This window comes from Anser brachyrhynchus (assembly GCF_964034855.1).
Source record: "Anser brachyrhynchus genome assembly, chromosome: 1".
Classification (NCBI taxonomy): Eukaryota; Metazoa; Chordata; class Aves; order Anseriformes; family Anatidae; genus Anser; species Anser brachyrhynchus.
The window spans coordinates 89,998,551-90,017,140 of record NC_137694.1 but is presented as its reverse complement, the minus strand read 5'-3'; the positions used below and the strand labels follow the sequence as shown (position 1 = coordinate 90,017,140).

The 18,590-nt window shown below is 37.2% G+C and overlaps 1 long non-coding RNA gene across 4 annotated transcripts in view; it reads right to left on the bottom strand.

The window, feature by feature from the left end:
- Positions 1-16,339, bottom strand: part of LOC308197334 — a 246,952-nt gene extending 230,613 nt beyond the window's left edge. For all 4 annotated transcript variants that reach the window (XR_013952823.1, XR_013952824.1, XR_013952825.1 and 1 more), the window contains exon 1: positions 15,643-16,339. This is a non-coding gene — a long non-coding RNA (uncharacterized lncRNA). The remainder of the gene's footprint in view (positions 1-15,642) is intronic.
- Positions 16,340-18,590: the final 2,251 nt, after the last annotated feature.

Sequence of the window (18,590 nt, the reverse complement as noted above, 5' to 3'; positions counted from 1 at the left end):
TGTTCAGAATACTGTTTCTGGCTGTGGTCAGAACCAGATGTGTCTGAAGCAACAAAAAGCATCCACAGTCAAGGATAAAAATTTCCAGATGCTTGCCAGTTACACTGGCATGCTTCAAACTAAAACTGTAAGACTTTTTTAATGGAAAAAAGTTTCTTTCCCAATATAAATGTACGTGGTTTAATTACACATAAAAGAATCATCTTTGATTCACACAATGCTTTTACGTTTAGAAGTATTAAGCAACACTAAGCTGATGTGGACACTTGTTAGAATTGGCACTGAGCCGATCTGTATTTAAACAAAATAGTTTCACATTTTTTGTTTTATGAATTCTAGTATGGAATCCAATAAATGCAGCCTAAGCATATAAATTTTATGAAATACACTGAAGTATGTGATCCATTTCTCCCCACCAGTTTTGTTTTCCCATTTTGCACTGCGTGTGTTCCAGCTTAACACATATCTCCAGTCTTTTGATTAAAAGTAATGATCCAGGCAATTGTCAAAGTACGTCTTGAACTCAGTGACCCCCAAATATCACAACAGATATAGTATAAAACTGTTCTGATGACGTTTCAGTTGCCTACCTCTGAAGTAAATTCTTTAGGGAAAATCTCTATAAAAACATTACTTCCATTTGCCTCATTAGAATGACTTTTCTGATGAATTTCAATCACGTCTCATCTGAGCCTTAATTTAGTTTTCATACTAGTGCTCTGGAGCAGTAGGATTTGATATTACAACTTCCCACTCAATACAGAAAGCTGATTGAAACTGATGAAAGGTAGTCCCAGCCTCACAGACAGTAGAAACAAAGTCTTTGCCTTTCAGCTTGGTAATCATACCATAGATAACACTAAATTACTGACAAACATACCTAACTACACTCTGGTTTTGTTTTTACATTGTATATGTGTCAGGTATTAGATTTTAAAAGAGCATGCTAATAAAGAAGCGAGGCAGAGCCTAGTGTGGTGCCCCCACCAGGCACCACAGGGTTGTTTTCAGCACTACCCAATCTTCAGTGAAAGACGATTTGTCTTCTTCAGACTGATGAAAAGGCCCAAGTGCTTTGCGCCATGTGAGAACAGTCAGCTGGCTGAGCACGTGAGCTTGAGCACTCACGAGATCATAAGGTATTTGTGTGCATGAAGTGCAACCGATGAGTAAAAGTAAGCCATAGGACAATATGTAAAGTGCAAACTGCTGTTGTACATATCTGCAGACAATGGGAGTTCTCAGCACACTATTAGTCGCTAGTACATCACACCAAGCTGCCCACTTGACACACTGCATGAAAGTGGCATCTACAACAACATGGTGGGAAGTCCACCAGTCAGACAGATGCATGGCTTGCTAGAAAAGCAGGTTCTGTGAAATTCCACACAAAAATTAGCCTACGTACAAACATTGTAGTGAAGCAGGGTCTTGTATCAGGAGACAAAGAAACTAGGCAGAGGACCTCATGTGTCCCTTTACTTTCATCCATAGCCACAAAAGCTATAAACAAATACTGCTGAAGTGGCAAACCTTTCTGACAGAAGGGTTTCATGATACTGACACATATGAGGACAGCTAAAATTATGTAAAACCATCAACAAATTAAGACTAATAAAAACCAGCCACATGGAATATTATTTCCTTTTAATAAATCACCTTCATCATCTCCGCACCAATGGCTCTCTGATACTATTCTGGGGACAGGGCCTCCAAAGCATAACAGATGGGAAGCGTAACCATTTATATTAAGAGCAACTTACAAATTATATTCCACAGTTCTGCTGCATCTCCGCTTTGCCCTCTTTAAAATGTTCCCCCCAAAATTTTCTTTCTTCCCCACTGGGAAAAAAAGAAAGAAAGAGTTCAGTTAAAAAAAAAAAACACATTTGATTCTTATTGATTGTACACGTCACTGAAAGTTTTGATTTTGATTCCTCCTATCAACATTTCCAACTCAACTTTCTTAGATCATGGGCGAAAGCTATCCTGTTAGATTTGCAATCTGACCAGGTACACTGCTCACACACGTGGAAGGGTAGGGTCAGGGAGAGCACGGACAGAGATCGAGTGCATGTACAAATCAGGATACATGCCTGAGGCAGTAGCTACAATTCCCATCGGGCATCAACCTTGTATTTGTGTCTAAATATTTCAATTTTGCAGAAAAAGTCAATTTTTTTTTTTTGTTCCCATGGCAAAACAACAATGAAAAATGCCTTTGTAGGAGTCTTTGAAAAACATATTTACAGCAGGGAAGTATTCATTCAGGTTTTATTTATTTATTTTCCACTATAAATGAGTTTCTTGAACAAACATTTTCACTGAAATGTCACCAGTGACACGCAGGTCATTTTCCTGCATGGCTGAAATCAGCTGAGAACAAGAAACAAGCACAAATACTCATTGTACTAGCCATTAGAATTGTATTTCAGTATTTTTCATATTCAATCACATTGCCTTTCCTAGAGCTTGTGCACATTTCTTTGTAATTCTAGTTTCTGCGTTCGAACCCCCTACCAAGAACACACCATCTTACTGTTCTCCCTTTTCTCCATGATAATCTTATAATGGAAACATAACGTTTATATTTATTTATATACATATATGTATACACACATGTATATATATACATATATATATATGCTGGAAGTTATCAAGAGGTATCACAACTTTTCGTGCCTTCTGAAGTGTGGAAGGTTAAGGAGACAAGCTGTCTACTGTCTAGGCTAGATTAGCATCTCAGGTTTGACACTGTGAATATTACCTTAGAGATTTAGGTTTTTCAGCATCTGTAAGATCACGGACTCCATGTTCTACCAATAGCCCGGACAGAAAGTCCCATTCTTCAGCCATTTACAGAAAAAAGTGTGAATTTGACAGCAAGTTTTACTTCACAGTTTACAATCTAGGAAATTATTTTAATTTAGAAAACAATTATGACAACTTCTGAACTGCTACAAGAAATAGTAAAAACCCACCCCACAAATAATTTTATTTCAAGCTTTAGTCAACCTGCCACAAATATGAGGTATGTATTTAACTAAGCATTTCACCAAGTCAGACAAAAAGACTTGTCTGACAAGAGTTAGTTTTCCTAAGGAAAAAAAAAATAATTAATTCAAGGTAGCTTTATGAAAATTACAGGAAATTTTACATCCAACCTATTTTTATTTAACACTTTAAAAAACATTAGAAGATTACCACAGAGACAAGGTCTCATCTGCCTGCTCAGATTACACTGTACTTACATTGAACCGTACAGCATACACGATTAGCCCTAAAAGGTCTCTTTGGTGATTTTCACTTTTAATGAACTGGCTCGAATTCATTATACAATAATTGTATGGAGGTTTCACAGATAAGCCTCTGTCTTTAGGGTGCACAGGACAGATAGACTTCAATTTTACTGTAAAGAAAAAAAAAAACACCAAAAAACACCACACACCATATTTGCTAAATGAACCATAGATATTAATCTGAAATCTTCCAGGAACAACGAAAGAAACAAACAACAGAAAAATTACAGGTCCAATTGGGTAATGGGCTTCATTCAGCTACCAGTTTACACCAGTTTATAGCACAGGTGAAATCACACTGATTTTCACCACTGTCAAAATGCAAAAGCTTTCTTTTGACAAATGCATTTTTTGATTTTTGCATTGCAACCTTTCCAAAGGTGGAGAAAAACCACCCAACCAACCAAAAAAAACCAAACAAACAAACCAAAAAAAACCCCACAAGCCAAGCATTTACATGGTGGATAACAGCTAGTCAGGCTGTCCTACTGCCTGGATGGGTACAAGACTTGACAATCAGTCAGGTTTGGGACTTTCAGCTTCAATGCAAAGAGTCAAGCTGTCACCAGAAAGAGCAATCTCTAGTTCTTGCCAATGTTGCCTACTCATTCAGGTGTTGTGAAGGCCTCTCAACTGTCTGGTTTGTTAGTAATCCTAGGACAACAGTGTGTCACTGAGTTACTTCATTATTTGGGAATTAAAATCAAACTTCCATTTCCCATAGACAGATCTTCCTCTTATATTTTCCAGACTATATACAACTTGCCATTACTGGGGTGAAACCAAAACCCAGAAAAGTGCAACTACCGCTACATTAGACTTGTATACAAGAATAAAAGAACAGTTGCACTGAGTCAGAACAAAAATAACCCAGCCTAACATCCTGTGTCTCCTGGTAGCCAACAGCAAATGTTTAAAAAATATATATATATATAGATACTAATATCATTTTATATTTGTCCTGACTGAGTAATCCATACTTAAAGGTCTTTGTCAATCATATGTCATATTTGCACTTGTGTCAACTAACCCTAGATGGATTCTTCATCCATGAGTTTGTCTTACCACCTCTCACATTCTACTATATTTAACACATTTAAATCTACCAGAAGAATTGAAACTGACCTATTGGTACGGAAACCTACCAGAGCACTTCTCTTAGAGAAGAGTCAGCTGAAAACCACCAGATAAAGACTCTGGGGCTTTTGCAGTTGCAGATCAGATGCCCTTAGACACTGCAGTTTGGAGAAATCGATCCCTCAAGCTGCCCACTGTTTATCTGGAAATGCTTAAAACCCATTCCTGCTGCAGGGTGGGCCCTCTGCATAAACTAAGTATCCTAGGAACTGCCTGCCTTTGTGTGCAAAGCCAAGCTGCTCCTTTCCAGTAAAAAGGATTGCTTTTTGTTAAGAAATGTGAACAGACTGGAAAGGCAATCAAATACCAGGTACTGCAGGTGCTCTAGAACTTCTGATGGCAGTAAGGGAATTGAAGTTCATTATTTCCTTGTGACACCTTTGCTGAAGGATTCAGGATGTACAGGACTATGCTGTACTAGATTGCTCCCTCATCATCATCACATCAGTAAAACGCTGCTAAACTTAGGAACAGCTAGGCTACCTCCAGGGAATATCACTTGAGGTGGACAACAAAGCACTTCTTGCTACTACTTGAAGGCCCTTCTTTTGTCTCACAGCTTGAGAGTTGGCATCACCTCTGCTCTGTCTCCTGTCACCCTCCACCCACTGGCCACAGGCAGCCTGGTAAGGAGCCAAATCATGGACCTTACAGACCCACAGCCTTGGGCCAGACACCATGGACAGGAGCTGTACCTAGACCTCTGAAGTGCAACCAGAAGTTGAACATGCAATGACCTGCTATGAGACTGAGTTAAAAAAGAAAACAACTACAGCTAAACCGTAGTAAACACACACCGCTCCATCGAGCAGGCACCCAGATTCAACCTTTGTGCCCATGTTTCCAGTCCTATTTCAGGGGCAGCTGCTTTCTCACAGGCAGAAAGCCTGGAGTATGGAAATATGCCAAAGGTGTGATGGAGCTCAACCTGATCAAAAAGAGAGTTTCAGGGCAAGAGGGAGATGATGGCAATTTCTTACCCCGCAGCTGTAAAAACCTTAGTAAGTTGTATACTACCTAAAGGAAGACCTCCTTTGCTCACACAGCAGGGCAAAGATCAAATCAGCAAACAGCAGTCAAGGGGTTCAACATGGTGGGCCAAGAACTTAGTGAGCCAGGCTCTTACTCCCTTCATCAACAAGCCTGTTTCACCAGAGGCACAGCAGACTGTCCCACACTCAGAACCAGCCCTCCTGGTGGGCTGCGTAGCAGAGGAAAGCCCACTGCCTCCAAGCTTCCTGTCCCTGAACTGAATGCTGGTGGGGGACACAGTAGCCAAGGACTCCTCTGGTGTGGCATCAGGCCTCCATCTGCTTCCCATTCCTACTTGCCTTTCCTTAGCAATAACAGCATTATGAATCTGGGGAAAACAGCTCCCGGGTACCACGTTACATGCACTCTACTCCATCAGTTTCTGAGGTAAATACAATTAACAAACCACAAATACATATATACACACACACACACCATAAATATACGGATATAAAAAAAGCATCTGGTAGCTTCTAGATGTTATTCATTTTTGCATAAATAAATTAATCTAGTCAACCTCTTCTGGGGAAAAGAAGAATTGATACACTTGATGTGAAAGATACAGCAACCCATTTGACAGATTTCACTTGCAAAATCAGTTTCATTTACTTTTTCCTCACCAAAGGTGAAATTTCGTTTACTACTTAAAGTTCTGAAATAAACCCCTGTAGCTGTTATACTAACTAACAAAAGAACATTTCATCACATGACATCTGACTAAGGCTTTTTGTTTGTTTGTTGGGGAGGAAAACCCTTCACACTTCTACAGTATTTATCACTGTTCTTGCCTTATTGCCTTGAAGTAATGCCCATCTGTACTGCCTATTTCTATCCTCATTATTATGCACCTGTACTTTTTGAGCTTTTTATTTAATGTTTGAGTTCTATTGCTTTTATATGGTTTAACTGGTATTTTTCATGTCAAATATAGCATACCAGAAACACTGATTGCAATAACTTGTCCAAAAATAAGTGTGTGTGTGTGGGGTAGAGGTGGTGGTGGTATGCGTGGGGTGGTCATGTTCTATTATTCATACAGAAATGTGGAAGAAGAGAGAAGATAAAGGAAGATTTCAATCATCTGCACATAGGCAGAGCAAAAGGCACAATGAAGACTGAAGGAGATCAGGTTGAAACAACATAAACAATTGCTTTTAAAAGCAGTTTTTCAGAGAATTTAGAAGAAAAAAAATAAAACGCAACTCTTGATTTAGCCCCAAGTATTGCACAGAAATTATCATAGCCCCTCTATAAGACTGGCAAAAATAGTCACATTATCTCTGCAGTATGAAACAGGCAGAACAGTACTGCAAATCAGTAGAGTAATACTATATAGAGTTTAGTGTAAAATAAACTATAAATATAAGCTATATATAATTTGCATATAAAAGACATGGTAAAACTAAACAGATCACCTAAAAGAATAAAATGTAAAATGGACAATCCAAATATACTCTCTTCAATGTTTAGGATAAGTAGCACTCAAAAAACACTGAAGGAAAGAGATGGCATAATTAAGCAGCCACATAAAGGAGGCAGTTAATACTTAACACGGCAATCTTTCATATGAAGAAAGGAAAAAAAAAAAAGCCTGGTTAAGTGATACTAAAGTAGATCAGAAAAGCTCTTGAGCTGCAACAATGGCAAGAAGCTATCGACTCAACTGGGCAAAAAGATCACCAAAAAGATGTTGAAATTGTTGCAGAAAGTCTAACAAAATTCTTTGTGTTTATGTTTAATACGGAAGGCCCATACTCCAAGCCAAACTTCTTGGAGCTAATTTTAAGAAATTTACTCAAAATGAAGTTCAAATAACTGAAATGCAACAGACTTCCTGAAGCAGATGATAATTCAATGAGTAATTAGAACTAAAACATCAAGGTGTTAAAATTAATAACAGTTATGTCTCCCACCACTTGCATCAGGTTCTACAAAAAAAAAAAAAGGAACAACATACCTAATTCAATGCTAATCTTTATAAAGGTTGATACACAAAGTAATTCACAAAACTACATAGAAATCTAGTTTGTTCTGGGAAAACAGAGAACAATTATACTACAAGAATTACCAAATATATCGGGAAACAAACACATGACTTCTGTTTAAAGAAACTACTTCACAAGTCTACTTCAGTTCTTTAAAAAAGAACAGTAGTTTAGATGAACAGGTGATCAAATAACAGTAGTTTACTTGCACTTTTAAAAATAAAGCCAAACAACAAGAAGCAGAAAAGCCTTTTAGTTGTGACCCAAGCCTGTGTAGGAAGCCTCAGTCCCCCTCTTAGGAAAGCAACAAGACAAAATGCTGTGCTAAGTCACTGTCAGTCTAAACTGGTGTGTGGCTGTCAGTAGGATGCATCAGTATTCTAAAGAAATATCTGTGGCTGGAAAAGGAAGGGATGGTAAGGTGTCAATTGGAATATTGTACCAAATACTTTGCAGTAGTCAAATCTACAGCTAACTACAAAGCATAGAAATATCTTAAGCTATTGAATGAGTGTCAAATAAAACTCAATAAATGAAAATGAGGAAATATGTACAATGAACAATTTGAAATTGGCTATTAGCATTCCGGAAAGATGTACAGGAGCTACCAAGGGAGAGGGGTTTTGTTAAGAGTGTTTTGTGGTTGTTTATTTTTGAAAACATCAACTTAAAACCTAGCATGGCAAAGAACAAGAAAGAAAAAAGCACATACAGTGTTAGGAGCTACTAGATGCTTTGCCTGAAAGCTCGGGTGTTTTTTCCCATTAAAAATGAATTTTCTTTTCCATGAAAATCTACACTTCTGACATCCTTAAACAGGAAAGCAGAAAACAAATAGCAATCCACAGAGCAACTGTATCTCTTACATTTTACTGTACCTTCCTCAAAGAGCAGAATTTCTGAAAAATAAGAACAGGGTGATCAGAGGCACCTGTATGAGCTGAATTTCTACCTGTGCATTCTGGCAGGCACAAGCCAGGTTCACAACAGAGGGCAAATAGATTGCTCTTGCTGGAATACCACACAACACAATCCTAGTGAAGACACAGCTTCAAAATTAAAGCTCATTAGCTTTAATTAGAAGTAAGGGCAGAGTAATTTCATCCCTGTTAAGACTTTATACTTCAAAACATGTCAGGATTAGAATTCTTTCATAGTAGATACAATCTAATGCCAGAAAAGCAGGTTAAAATTATTACTTTTACAACACCAGGCTGTATTCCAGTTTTCTGTTATATCCCTAAAAAGCCTTCCATTTACTTATTATCCCAAATCTAACTGGATTCTTTCCTCAGAGCAATATGATTGGTTCCAGACTCTTCAGTAACAAGTTACACTATTTGATGCAGTTGTAATATAAATAGCCATCCATGTATTTGCACGGTTTTGTTTGTTTTTTGTTTGTTTGCTTTTTCTTCCTACTTACTAAGGATATCAGTTACTTGGTAGGGTTGACTTTGGGGTGGAGAAGGCAGCCTGGAGGTATGAGAAGACTTATTAGAATACTCATCTATGGTACGGGCTGTGCTTTTCAGAGGACAGAGACTCACAATTAAGGATTTCCAGTTTTAAAATCCTTCCCGAGAATTTCTTTTACAGAACCACAGAAGTAACCCCCCTTTCACCTCTTTCATTACAGATCACAGTTCATTACCCAGTTCTTCCCACTTCATCTTGTCCCTCCTTCAGCCTTAGGTTTTATTAAATCAGACTTCTTGGTCAAACGTTTGATATATTCAGGGCTTTTCCATCTGTTATTCCTGCACTTTCATGCTTTCTTTGTTATTGAACACTTGACAGAGATACAACCTATTGATTTTGTGATGTCTGATAAGATTTTTTAAAAATTCAGTAACATCAAGGTTCCCCGGATTTACACTAAATTGCAAACAAGTCTTTCGCTCCCCTTCTTCTTTCTCCCCTCTTCAGTTTGATATTTTCTCTGCATGGAATTTTTGAAAATTGTTGCTAAGTCTTCCAAAGGGCTTAAGTTCCTCCTGACTAAACCTTCCCTTATTGGCTCTGTCTAGTCTGCTTTCATATCTTGGATTTCTGGAGGTCCACAGCTTCAGTTGCATTACTGGAAAGCCAGAAACCATAAACAGCCACTATACTTATATTACCAAATATTCAAGCACCTTTTAGTTAAAGTGGCACAACTACTGCAGAGAGGAAAAGGACTACAGTATATTTCCCAACTTTCCTCACCTGCTTTGGATTTATTTCTTCTTTCTCCTCTAGACATTCATTGAATAGTCTCAAAGTGTTAATTTGGAAGGATATTTATATTTTTTATTTCTATTTTATTTTTTAAATCAAAATACTGCTGTAACTAACTTTTCCAAGAGTACATCAGATCAGAGGAGAATGTCAGCATTACATTTTAGAAACTGGGAAACATTTTGCTTTTTATTGTTTGTAAAACTCAAAATACATACTATTATCAAATTTTGTCCCTGTAACACTAATGTGTGGCTATTACACATGTAGATACAGATGCCAATATAGGTTAATGAGCTTTTTTTTGTTTGTTAGTTTTTTAAATCAGCACCTCAGATTTATTGACAGCTTGTAGCCAAGAGTAGACTAAAATCCTTTTACAAATTATATGCATCTGTTCACATTAAACTGACCAAAAAAAAAAAAAACTTTCCAGAATGATCTAGGCTCAGTCATTGTAAACTTCAAGTTAAATCTTTTTTATTCTCAAAACGAAATCATCATCTTCTAAGTAAAAGTGACCCTCAGATTTGTGAGTTTGGAGAGAGGTTTTTTTGGCCAGGAGGAAAATACACCAAATCATAAAACCACTGCTAACGTGGGTGGTAGCATCAGCCCTGCTCCTGTGAATGCTAGTCTTGGTTCTTTCACTCCTCAAACAACATCACTTGCTAAAATATCCTTGGCATTTCTTCACTATTCCATAGAATAACCCAAAATTTAGATCCTTTGCATTTTAAGTTGTGATAAATTAATGCTACTGTTTTAGGACTGCTGTTTAATTAATCCTTTAAGTAAATAAACCACCTCCAGTAGCCCAAATACTACCCAGAAAAATAAAGCTAGACACAGTCAAATCAGAGAGAAGGACAGTGATAGGAGCTGTGATAAGACATGAACAGAAATTTTCACCACACCATACTTATTAAATATAAGAGATTCAAATATATCCACTCACTGATTCCACATTAGAAACTCTTATGAGGGACTCAACCCTGTTTGCAAGTAAGTTGTAAGTAGAAAAGTTTTCTAAATACTTTTAAGTACCTGAAGATTTGTTCTGTGGAAGTCGAAATCTACACACTATTCTCATAAGTGCGAGGGTAACTGGAGTTCAAGTTAATTTTTAGTCTGAAGATATAACATCTTCATTAAGAAGTTCTAGTAAAAAAAGGTTTATCTGTCTATTTAAAAAGTGTCCTTAAAACCCCTGCAGATTCTCCACATGCTAGTAATGTGCAAAAATTTTCACTTGTCACACATCTTTAAAATTTTAATCAAAGCATGTCAATGCTCAGATAATGAGAGATTTTTTTCCCCTGTGGTGAAATTGTCATAATGAAAGTTGCACGGTACTATATATTTTCAGATGAACTGAAAACTGCCTCTCTTAGCTGTTGCATATCACAGTATTTTTTACCCTTAAGCCCAGATATTTGACTGCTTTCTAAAAGATGAATGTCAGTAGTTTTCATCCTCAGTCACTTCCACCGCAGCATACAGCATGTTTATCTATAACTACTGTTCTCAATTTCCAATTTCTTTGATCCTAATTCCCATTTTCTTGCAACATGCCCAAGATTCTCTCAGCACCATGAATCTGAGGATTACCAAAAAGTAGCTAATTAAGTTAAATATTTATAGAGGTTACATAACCACATGCTTCACCTTTCCAAGTAGTGACCTATCCTGTATTCTGGGAAGGGAAAAAAAAAAATCCACTCTCCTCCTTACTCTTTGAATTATTCTTTAGAAGCATGACAGGTGATAGAGATTTGGAGAAGGTAACTAAGGCAGGAGAACATGAAAAAGGACAGTGTATTTATCATGAAATGTCTTGTATTGTAAATATCCAGATGGAAAGCAGCATTTACATGGTGACCTCCAGATATCTTGGATTAGCCCTATTGACTGATAATCATATAAAGGAATAGTCCCAAAGGAAAAGAAGTCCATCCTTGCTTTGCATAATAATGCAAACTGCCCACTTATTTGAGTTGTACAGTAAAAAATGATGCACGTACTCCACTGAATAAATCAAGTCAATTTCATACATTTTGCATTCACTTTTCACTGGACTTTCACCTAAAAACTGCTGCTCAGTAGAAGACAACCTTACAGATGTCTCTTTTCAGTTTATATTCAGAAGTACTTTTAAGACATGCCTCATTTATGACTAAAAATTACCCTCAAAGAGTGAGAAAAATCTGCAACTTCCAAACTGAATTTTTCTGAAGTCCCAAACAAATTGCTGAATAACATGGAAAGAAAGAAGACTTCAAACAAATACGTTAAATCAAAACTGCTATCTTCTATTTTCAACTACCCCACTAACAGAAAGAGCAGTTAAACTGATAGCAAGGTATTTGTTTATACTGAAAATACCCTTTTCTGACCTAGCATTTATGTACATGAAAGAACATTTACTTTCTAATCATGAAACCACTATGACTTTATGTACCAGAACGTGCTACAGGAACAAGAAAGGAAATTACTCTGCAGAGGGAAGCAGAAAGACATGCACCTAACATGCACAACACCACAAGGGGAAAAAAAAAAAAAGTCATTCAAAAAGTTTCTGAGAGGACTAACAAAGGATCACTTACTGCACAATCACATAACAGTATAATAATTGTGCACCTTGTTCTCCCCTACTAAATATAAAAGAATGTTTCTTTGGATGTCTTAAATGAAAAACACAAATGCACTGAGGAGAAATAAAAGCATGGTTAAAAAATTAGCACGCTTCCTGCAGTTGTGACAAACCTATTTAGGAATACTACACCATGCCCTACTTTATCACACTGCTTTTAAGCAATCAGTAAGTTAAAAAAAAAAAAAAAAACACATTTCAGAAAGAAATTGTTTATAGATAAGTGCTTTAGTAAAGCCTTGTTTTATTCTTTGAATCCACTTGAAAGCCACTTAGATGAAATAAATCTGTGTAAAACAAAAGCAAATGACCAATAAAAAGCTTAATTATTCTGCTTTATGTCTGTAATGTGAAAAGGGTGTAGGATAAAAAAAATTCTTATTTCAATGCTTAACTTTATACTAATCGATGAGGAGAGGTTTGGGTTGGAGGACATGATAGCTGGGCCTAAATCCAGGTTTTAAATGATATCTCAGGCTTTCTTTCCTTCTGTACACTTCACTTTTTAAAAATCAACAAGACCATTGTTTTGAACCAAAATGCGTGTGTTTTCATATATCACAAAACACCCTTGCTGTTGCATAGCTCTAAACTCATCTGTTTCTTTGCAAGGGTGATACTCTGGACCATTCCTAAAAATAATTCTGAATCCAGAACTTGGGGAACAGGCAGAGACAAGCAGGAAAGCAAACCCAACCCCTACAAACCCACCACCTGCTTTCTGAAGCCTACAAGAAGCTCTCCAATGGCCCACAGGGTTAACATCTGAGAATCACTTCTCATGTCATTCTTGTATTAGGTGTGATAAGTTAGTATCAAAACTGAAAGAGAGGAGTATGAATCAATCCAATACACACCACAGACCTGGAGACATTTTGTGCAGTTCCAGTAACCTGCCCCAGGCTTTACTGGTCACTTCACTAACACACACACTCCCACTGCTTTTGGGTCACTTGATTTCACCCTGTAAGTATGATAAAGGTGTGGCGTGAATTTACACCTTGCCTCTATGTTCATTACTCTTCACCTACTGTAAGTACTTCTGTATGACGTAAGGACATATCTATTACTAAGTCAATTAATGTAATTGGAGAAAAAACATAAACAACAACAACAAAAAAAAAGGATTCAGAAGCTTTCTAGTTGTGAAACAGAAGCAGTATATTCCAGCTGAGAACAGCTGCTGTAAGTTTAATTTTATTAAATTAAACAGTCAAACCATCTGAGAGAAAAAGCAGCTGGTATCATAAAGAGCAGAACAATACTGAAAACAGGGGAAAGGAGATGTGCAGTTTTCTGCATTTTCATTCTAAGGGGATCTTCCTCACTCTAGGCCTAAAAGTTAGTTTTACAGACATAAACATCTGTTTTTGTGTTTGAATCTTCGGCATTGATAATTTTGAATAATAGTCATACATATGCAATATACAGTTCTAATACAAGCATTGATTTTGCCTGTTAAATTATCCAACACTCCATGTTCTATCTGGTGTTGCCTGTATTTTGTGATAAGGCTGCTATAGATAAGCTTCCTTTCAATATTTAACACATTTACAAATAAGATTAATAGATTAGCAACCAGACAGCTAAACAAGATTAGCACACATCCCCAAGGACAATAAGGATTTTAGGAGAAGTCTAAATGAATACCTTTGGTCCTGCCTGAATTCCAGGGAGGAGGACATGCTCATGCCATCATCCAAAAAATGATGGATCTAGGCAGTCCGTGACACAGGTCTCATGCATTTGCTCTTAAACAAGCCTCCAATTTCATAGACCAGCAGTAACCAAAACCCTCTTGAAGCTTAAAAGATTGTACATGCCCTATTAGGTTGGGGGACAATACCCTTACGGTGCTCCAAGAATATACATATGGGATGAAGTCATGAGTACGCTATAAATTCACCCTCCAGGTTTTATTTTACTTTATCTTTTAACTCTTACATTACTTTGCAAGAATGTTTCTGTATTGATAAAGCTTGACTTCGCAGTAATGCCATTTGGTGTTCACAACACTTTAAAATGAATCAACTGCAAAATATTATCAAGTGCTATAGCTTAAGATATTAAAACAACTAAAGAAGGAGTCTACCAAATAGCGACATGTATAGCCTCTTGCCATTCATGACAAGATTTATAGACAAAAACAAGATACCTCACACCAAAAACAAACAAACAAAATACTCTACACACACACAAACAGATTTATACCATGGATGGTTCTGTGTTGTTTGTTCCCCCCCACCTGTCCTCCAACAATCAAACTCTTTGAATGTGTTTTTCTTTTGACTTCAGGGTACCTGAATTAAATACTAGAAACATCTTATCCTTTTTATGTACCTTCCCATAAACAGAGATTTGTTATAGCCACTATTAATTGTGTCTGACACATGCTATGCAATTTACTATGTGTATTTGTTACAACGAAACCTCATTATAACAAGCTGTAACTATAAAGTACATCCCCAGAAGTATCCCATACTGAATGCTGCGCAGACCTAGCTCATACCTGACTCTTACTTTTTACTCCCTTTCAGAATAAGCATGGGCTACGTGTACAAAATTTCATATTCACAAATACAATTTATGAGAAATGTCATCTGTCAGTTTGCCTTCAGTAGCAGCATCTCACATACTCTAAGTTAAATTATGTTCAGTCACGTTAGACAAGGGAACATATCTAACTCAAATACTTACACTTAACGGATAATTGAGAACTGATCCACTAAATGAGCACTTCTAATTACACAGTTGCTAGGTGGGGGAGGGAGTTTCTTATCTCCACATCTCTAATTTCCTGTATGCCACACATTGTCCTTCATGAATTGAACTGATGAATATACATAATTATAAAATTCTTCTTGCAAATTAATATAGTTAGGCCTGAAAATCCAGTAATCAGACCATAATAATATCTAGCAATCTGGCATTATAGGAGCATTTATAGCAGCTAAAAAGAAGTAAAAGATAATGATATAAGTTTACAACTGTGCTTTTTGTGTTTTATTTTTTCCCCCCCTTTTTTTTTTCAATATTTTTAAATGTAATCAGAACTATTCTCCTATTCCAAGGGGTGCAAAATGCCATCTAAAATTTACAAGCGTTTGTAATAATAATTATTATTTTTATGTTCTGTTACCCTACTAGACCTGGGGAAAGAAAAAAAAAAAAAAAGGAAAAGAAAGAAAGAAAGAAAGAAAGAAAGAAAAGAAACAAAGTTAAGCCTTCCCACATTGTATTTCAGACCAGAGCTGCAACATCCAGAGAGGAGAAGGAAGGTACACTAGCTATTGCCAGGACAGAGAAAAGACAGTACCTTCCAGTCAAGAGCAGCCCAGGCATACGCCTCCGTGAAGGCCAACAACCAAGATGGCTGGCACGGCCACCAAGGAACAGCCTCACTGACAGGGCCAGCCCTTGTGTCCCCAAGCAGGAGGAGGAAGCAGATTCAGCAGTGGCAGTCAGGTCTGGCCAGCAGCCCAGGCATCAACAGGGAGGCCCTTGGTGACAAGGTGGGCCTGAGGCACCCAGCCCTGCCAGCTGCTTGGCCCATGTTTTGGTGAAGCTGGTGAGGCCAGAGGAGGAGATTCCTCACAGGGCAGCACAAAGGCTTCTCCCCACTCGCTCTCCCACACCTGGATCTGACCTGCAGACCCACACCTGTACTGCATCAGAGCTCCTACAACCCTGCCTCCCCATATGTTCCCCAGAAAGGGAATGAGTACAGCTTAGTTTGCTTCTCCACAAGAACATGCAAAACTATGAAACGTTAAAATCCAAACACTGAACGTGGCCCATGGAGGTTTTGGTAAAGTACTCCCTAGTTTATTTAAACAAGAGAACAAGCAGACATAACAGGGTCTGCCACAGTTTTTACTATTTTTTTTTCACAAATATATTTCCCCCACTTTTAAAAGACATTAAATTGGAAACACAAAAATTGTGTTTTGTATTGGTATAGATTCAGATGTTTTTAAATTATTTGCTGTCTTCAATTTTTCTCAGATATTCTGAAAAGTCGTATCACACTGATGGACAGAGTACAGAAATCGTGCATATCAAAAAGGTGGGCACCAGCATACGCTAAACACAAAATGGAACATAGATGATACCAGAAACTTTTCTCATTTTCCATTTTAAAGGGGAGAAAACATTTTCCAACGTAGGCGCCTGATGCCCCAAATTCTGCTCTTCAGTGAAGAAGGCGGCAAGTCACTGTATCCCCTTTTCTCTGGAGTTATCTGACTTGCAGAATTAATCCTCTTATTTGACCCATGATCACATTTTGAATCTAAAAGCACCTTATCTAGACCACCAAATTATATACATTTTTTTTTTTTTTGTATATATTTTTCAGGGGAAGCTGCTTTACTTCACTGAGGTAATGCATTACTGAATTATAAGCTCTATGCAGCTGTCACTCTTTGCCAAACATTCAGAAACATAAATGAACTCTGACAAGTCATTTATCTGGTAATTCAGTGTCAAAGTGTAATAATATCACTGGGCTTTGTGCATTATCAGTGTTAAAGCAGAACTGGAGTTAAAATGCAAATTGAAAGCACCTTTTGTATATTGGAATAGAAATTCCTACAGTTGGCTCCTACCCTGTTAATCCTTTAGGTTCCCAATTACGTACGAATAAAACTGTGTGGATAAAACTGATTGTTACATTCATTAAAATTGGAATTAAATTCTTAGCAAATTCAGTGACACCTATGGTGACTGCACTGGCTTTAGCTCTCTAAAAAGCATTATCTGAAGTTTGACACACTAACTCAAATTCCCAGTAAGCACATATTCACATCATAAGAGCAGACAGTGCAACAGAAGAAAGTACAGTATGCAGCAGAATAGAAATCCCAGGCACAACCATTAAGTTTTCTAATATTACTAAGTTAAGGCCACCCCATGAGAACTGTCACAATTCCTTCCTCAGTCAGTCCTTTCTCGGACACTTGTTCATGAGACACATTGTCAGTTGTGGGAAAATAATAGTTTCTCTTCTGAACGTTTATTCAAAGAGTTTGCTTTTTAATTTAGATTTTGCTGTTATAACTAAACCTTAGAAGGTGGATTTTTTACTTTTCTGGATTGAAAATGAATGGCAAGGATTTTTCCTTTCCTTCTCTCCCAAATGGGTTATTAATTTGAAGAACATAACCAACTCTTCCTTATTTTCCTCTCCTGTCTTGTCTCTTACTAATTGATCCAGGTCAATTTGATCCAAAAAGACCAAGCAGAAGCTTGCTTTGATCACCGTGGCATAGTTTAGTACAATGGGGTAGTATCACTACAATAGGTCATTTAATAACAAATATTTGCAAGCAAATGATAGCAAATATTACAAAATATTACTATTAGTCTCTCTCTTTAACAACTTGGCCTCCCAGTTTTACGATATAAGGTCAGGGTTTTCAAAACTGTTTGTTTCCTTACATGTTTAAGTCAGGACAGAGATAAGCATCAATGAAAAAGGCCAGCAATACACTGGAAAAGAGCCGGCACTAAATTTAACTGGGTATAAGCCAGACAGACTAAACCTTAAACAACAGGAAGAAAGAAAAAAAAAAAAAAAAAAAGAAGAACAGTGATATGATGTATTTTTTCTGCTTTTAGTTTTTCTGTAAGTACCAAGTTGAGTGAGAGGTCATGTAAGAGAGCAACAGTCTTATCAGGGGAAACATGAGCTAGAAAGAATTAGAAAAGGAACTATAAACTAGCAGATTTATACACTACAGATAAGTCATCTAGTCTGCAGACAGAGTATCTCCTCGACCCATCCCAACTGCTCTGTTATGTATTAGACTTAGATATTAAAATAATCAAGATTTATACTTTTTTTTTAAACAGAATCCAGCACAGATATTTTGATTTGTAATCATATAAAAAAATTCTGCATGTTAAATCTTGCAATTGCTACTAATGTCAACAGCTGATAGAGGATTATCTTGAGAAGGTAGAGAGAATCTCACAGAAAGGGGGCATGAAAACAAATTAGAATGGTTTATTTTAGAAGTAACCAAACAGGTATCTTATATGAAATGACATGTATAGAGGATGTAAACCAAAGGAGTTCTTTCTCTTATATCTTGACACCAGAAACATCTGCCTCTATCCTGATGACATCTCAAAATTGATACAGCAAGAAGCCCAAGTGAAAAATGAAAGGCAGTACTAGGGAGCAACAAGGGCCAGCTGGTCCAGTGATGGTTAGTGGTGTCAGCCATGGCCCTGTGACATGGCAGGTCTGAAGTCCACTGG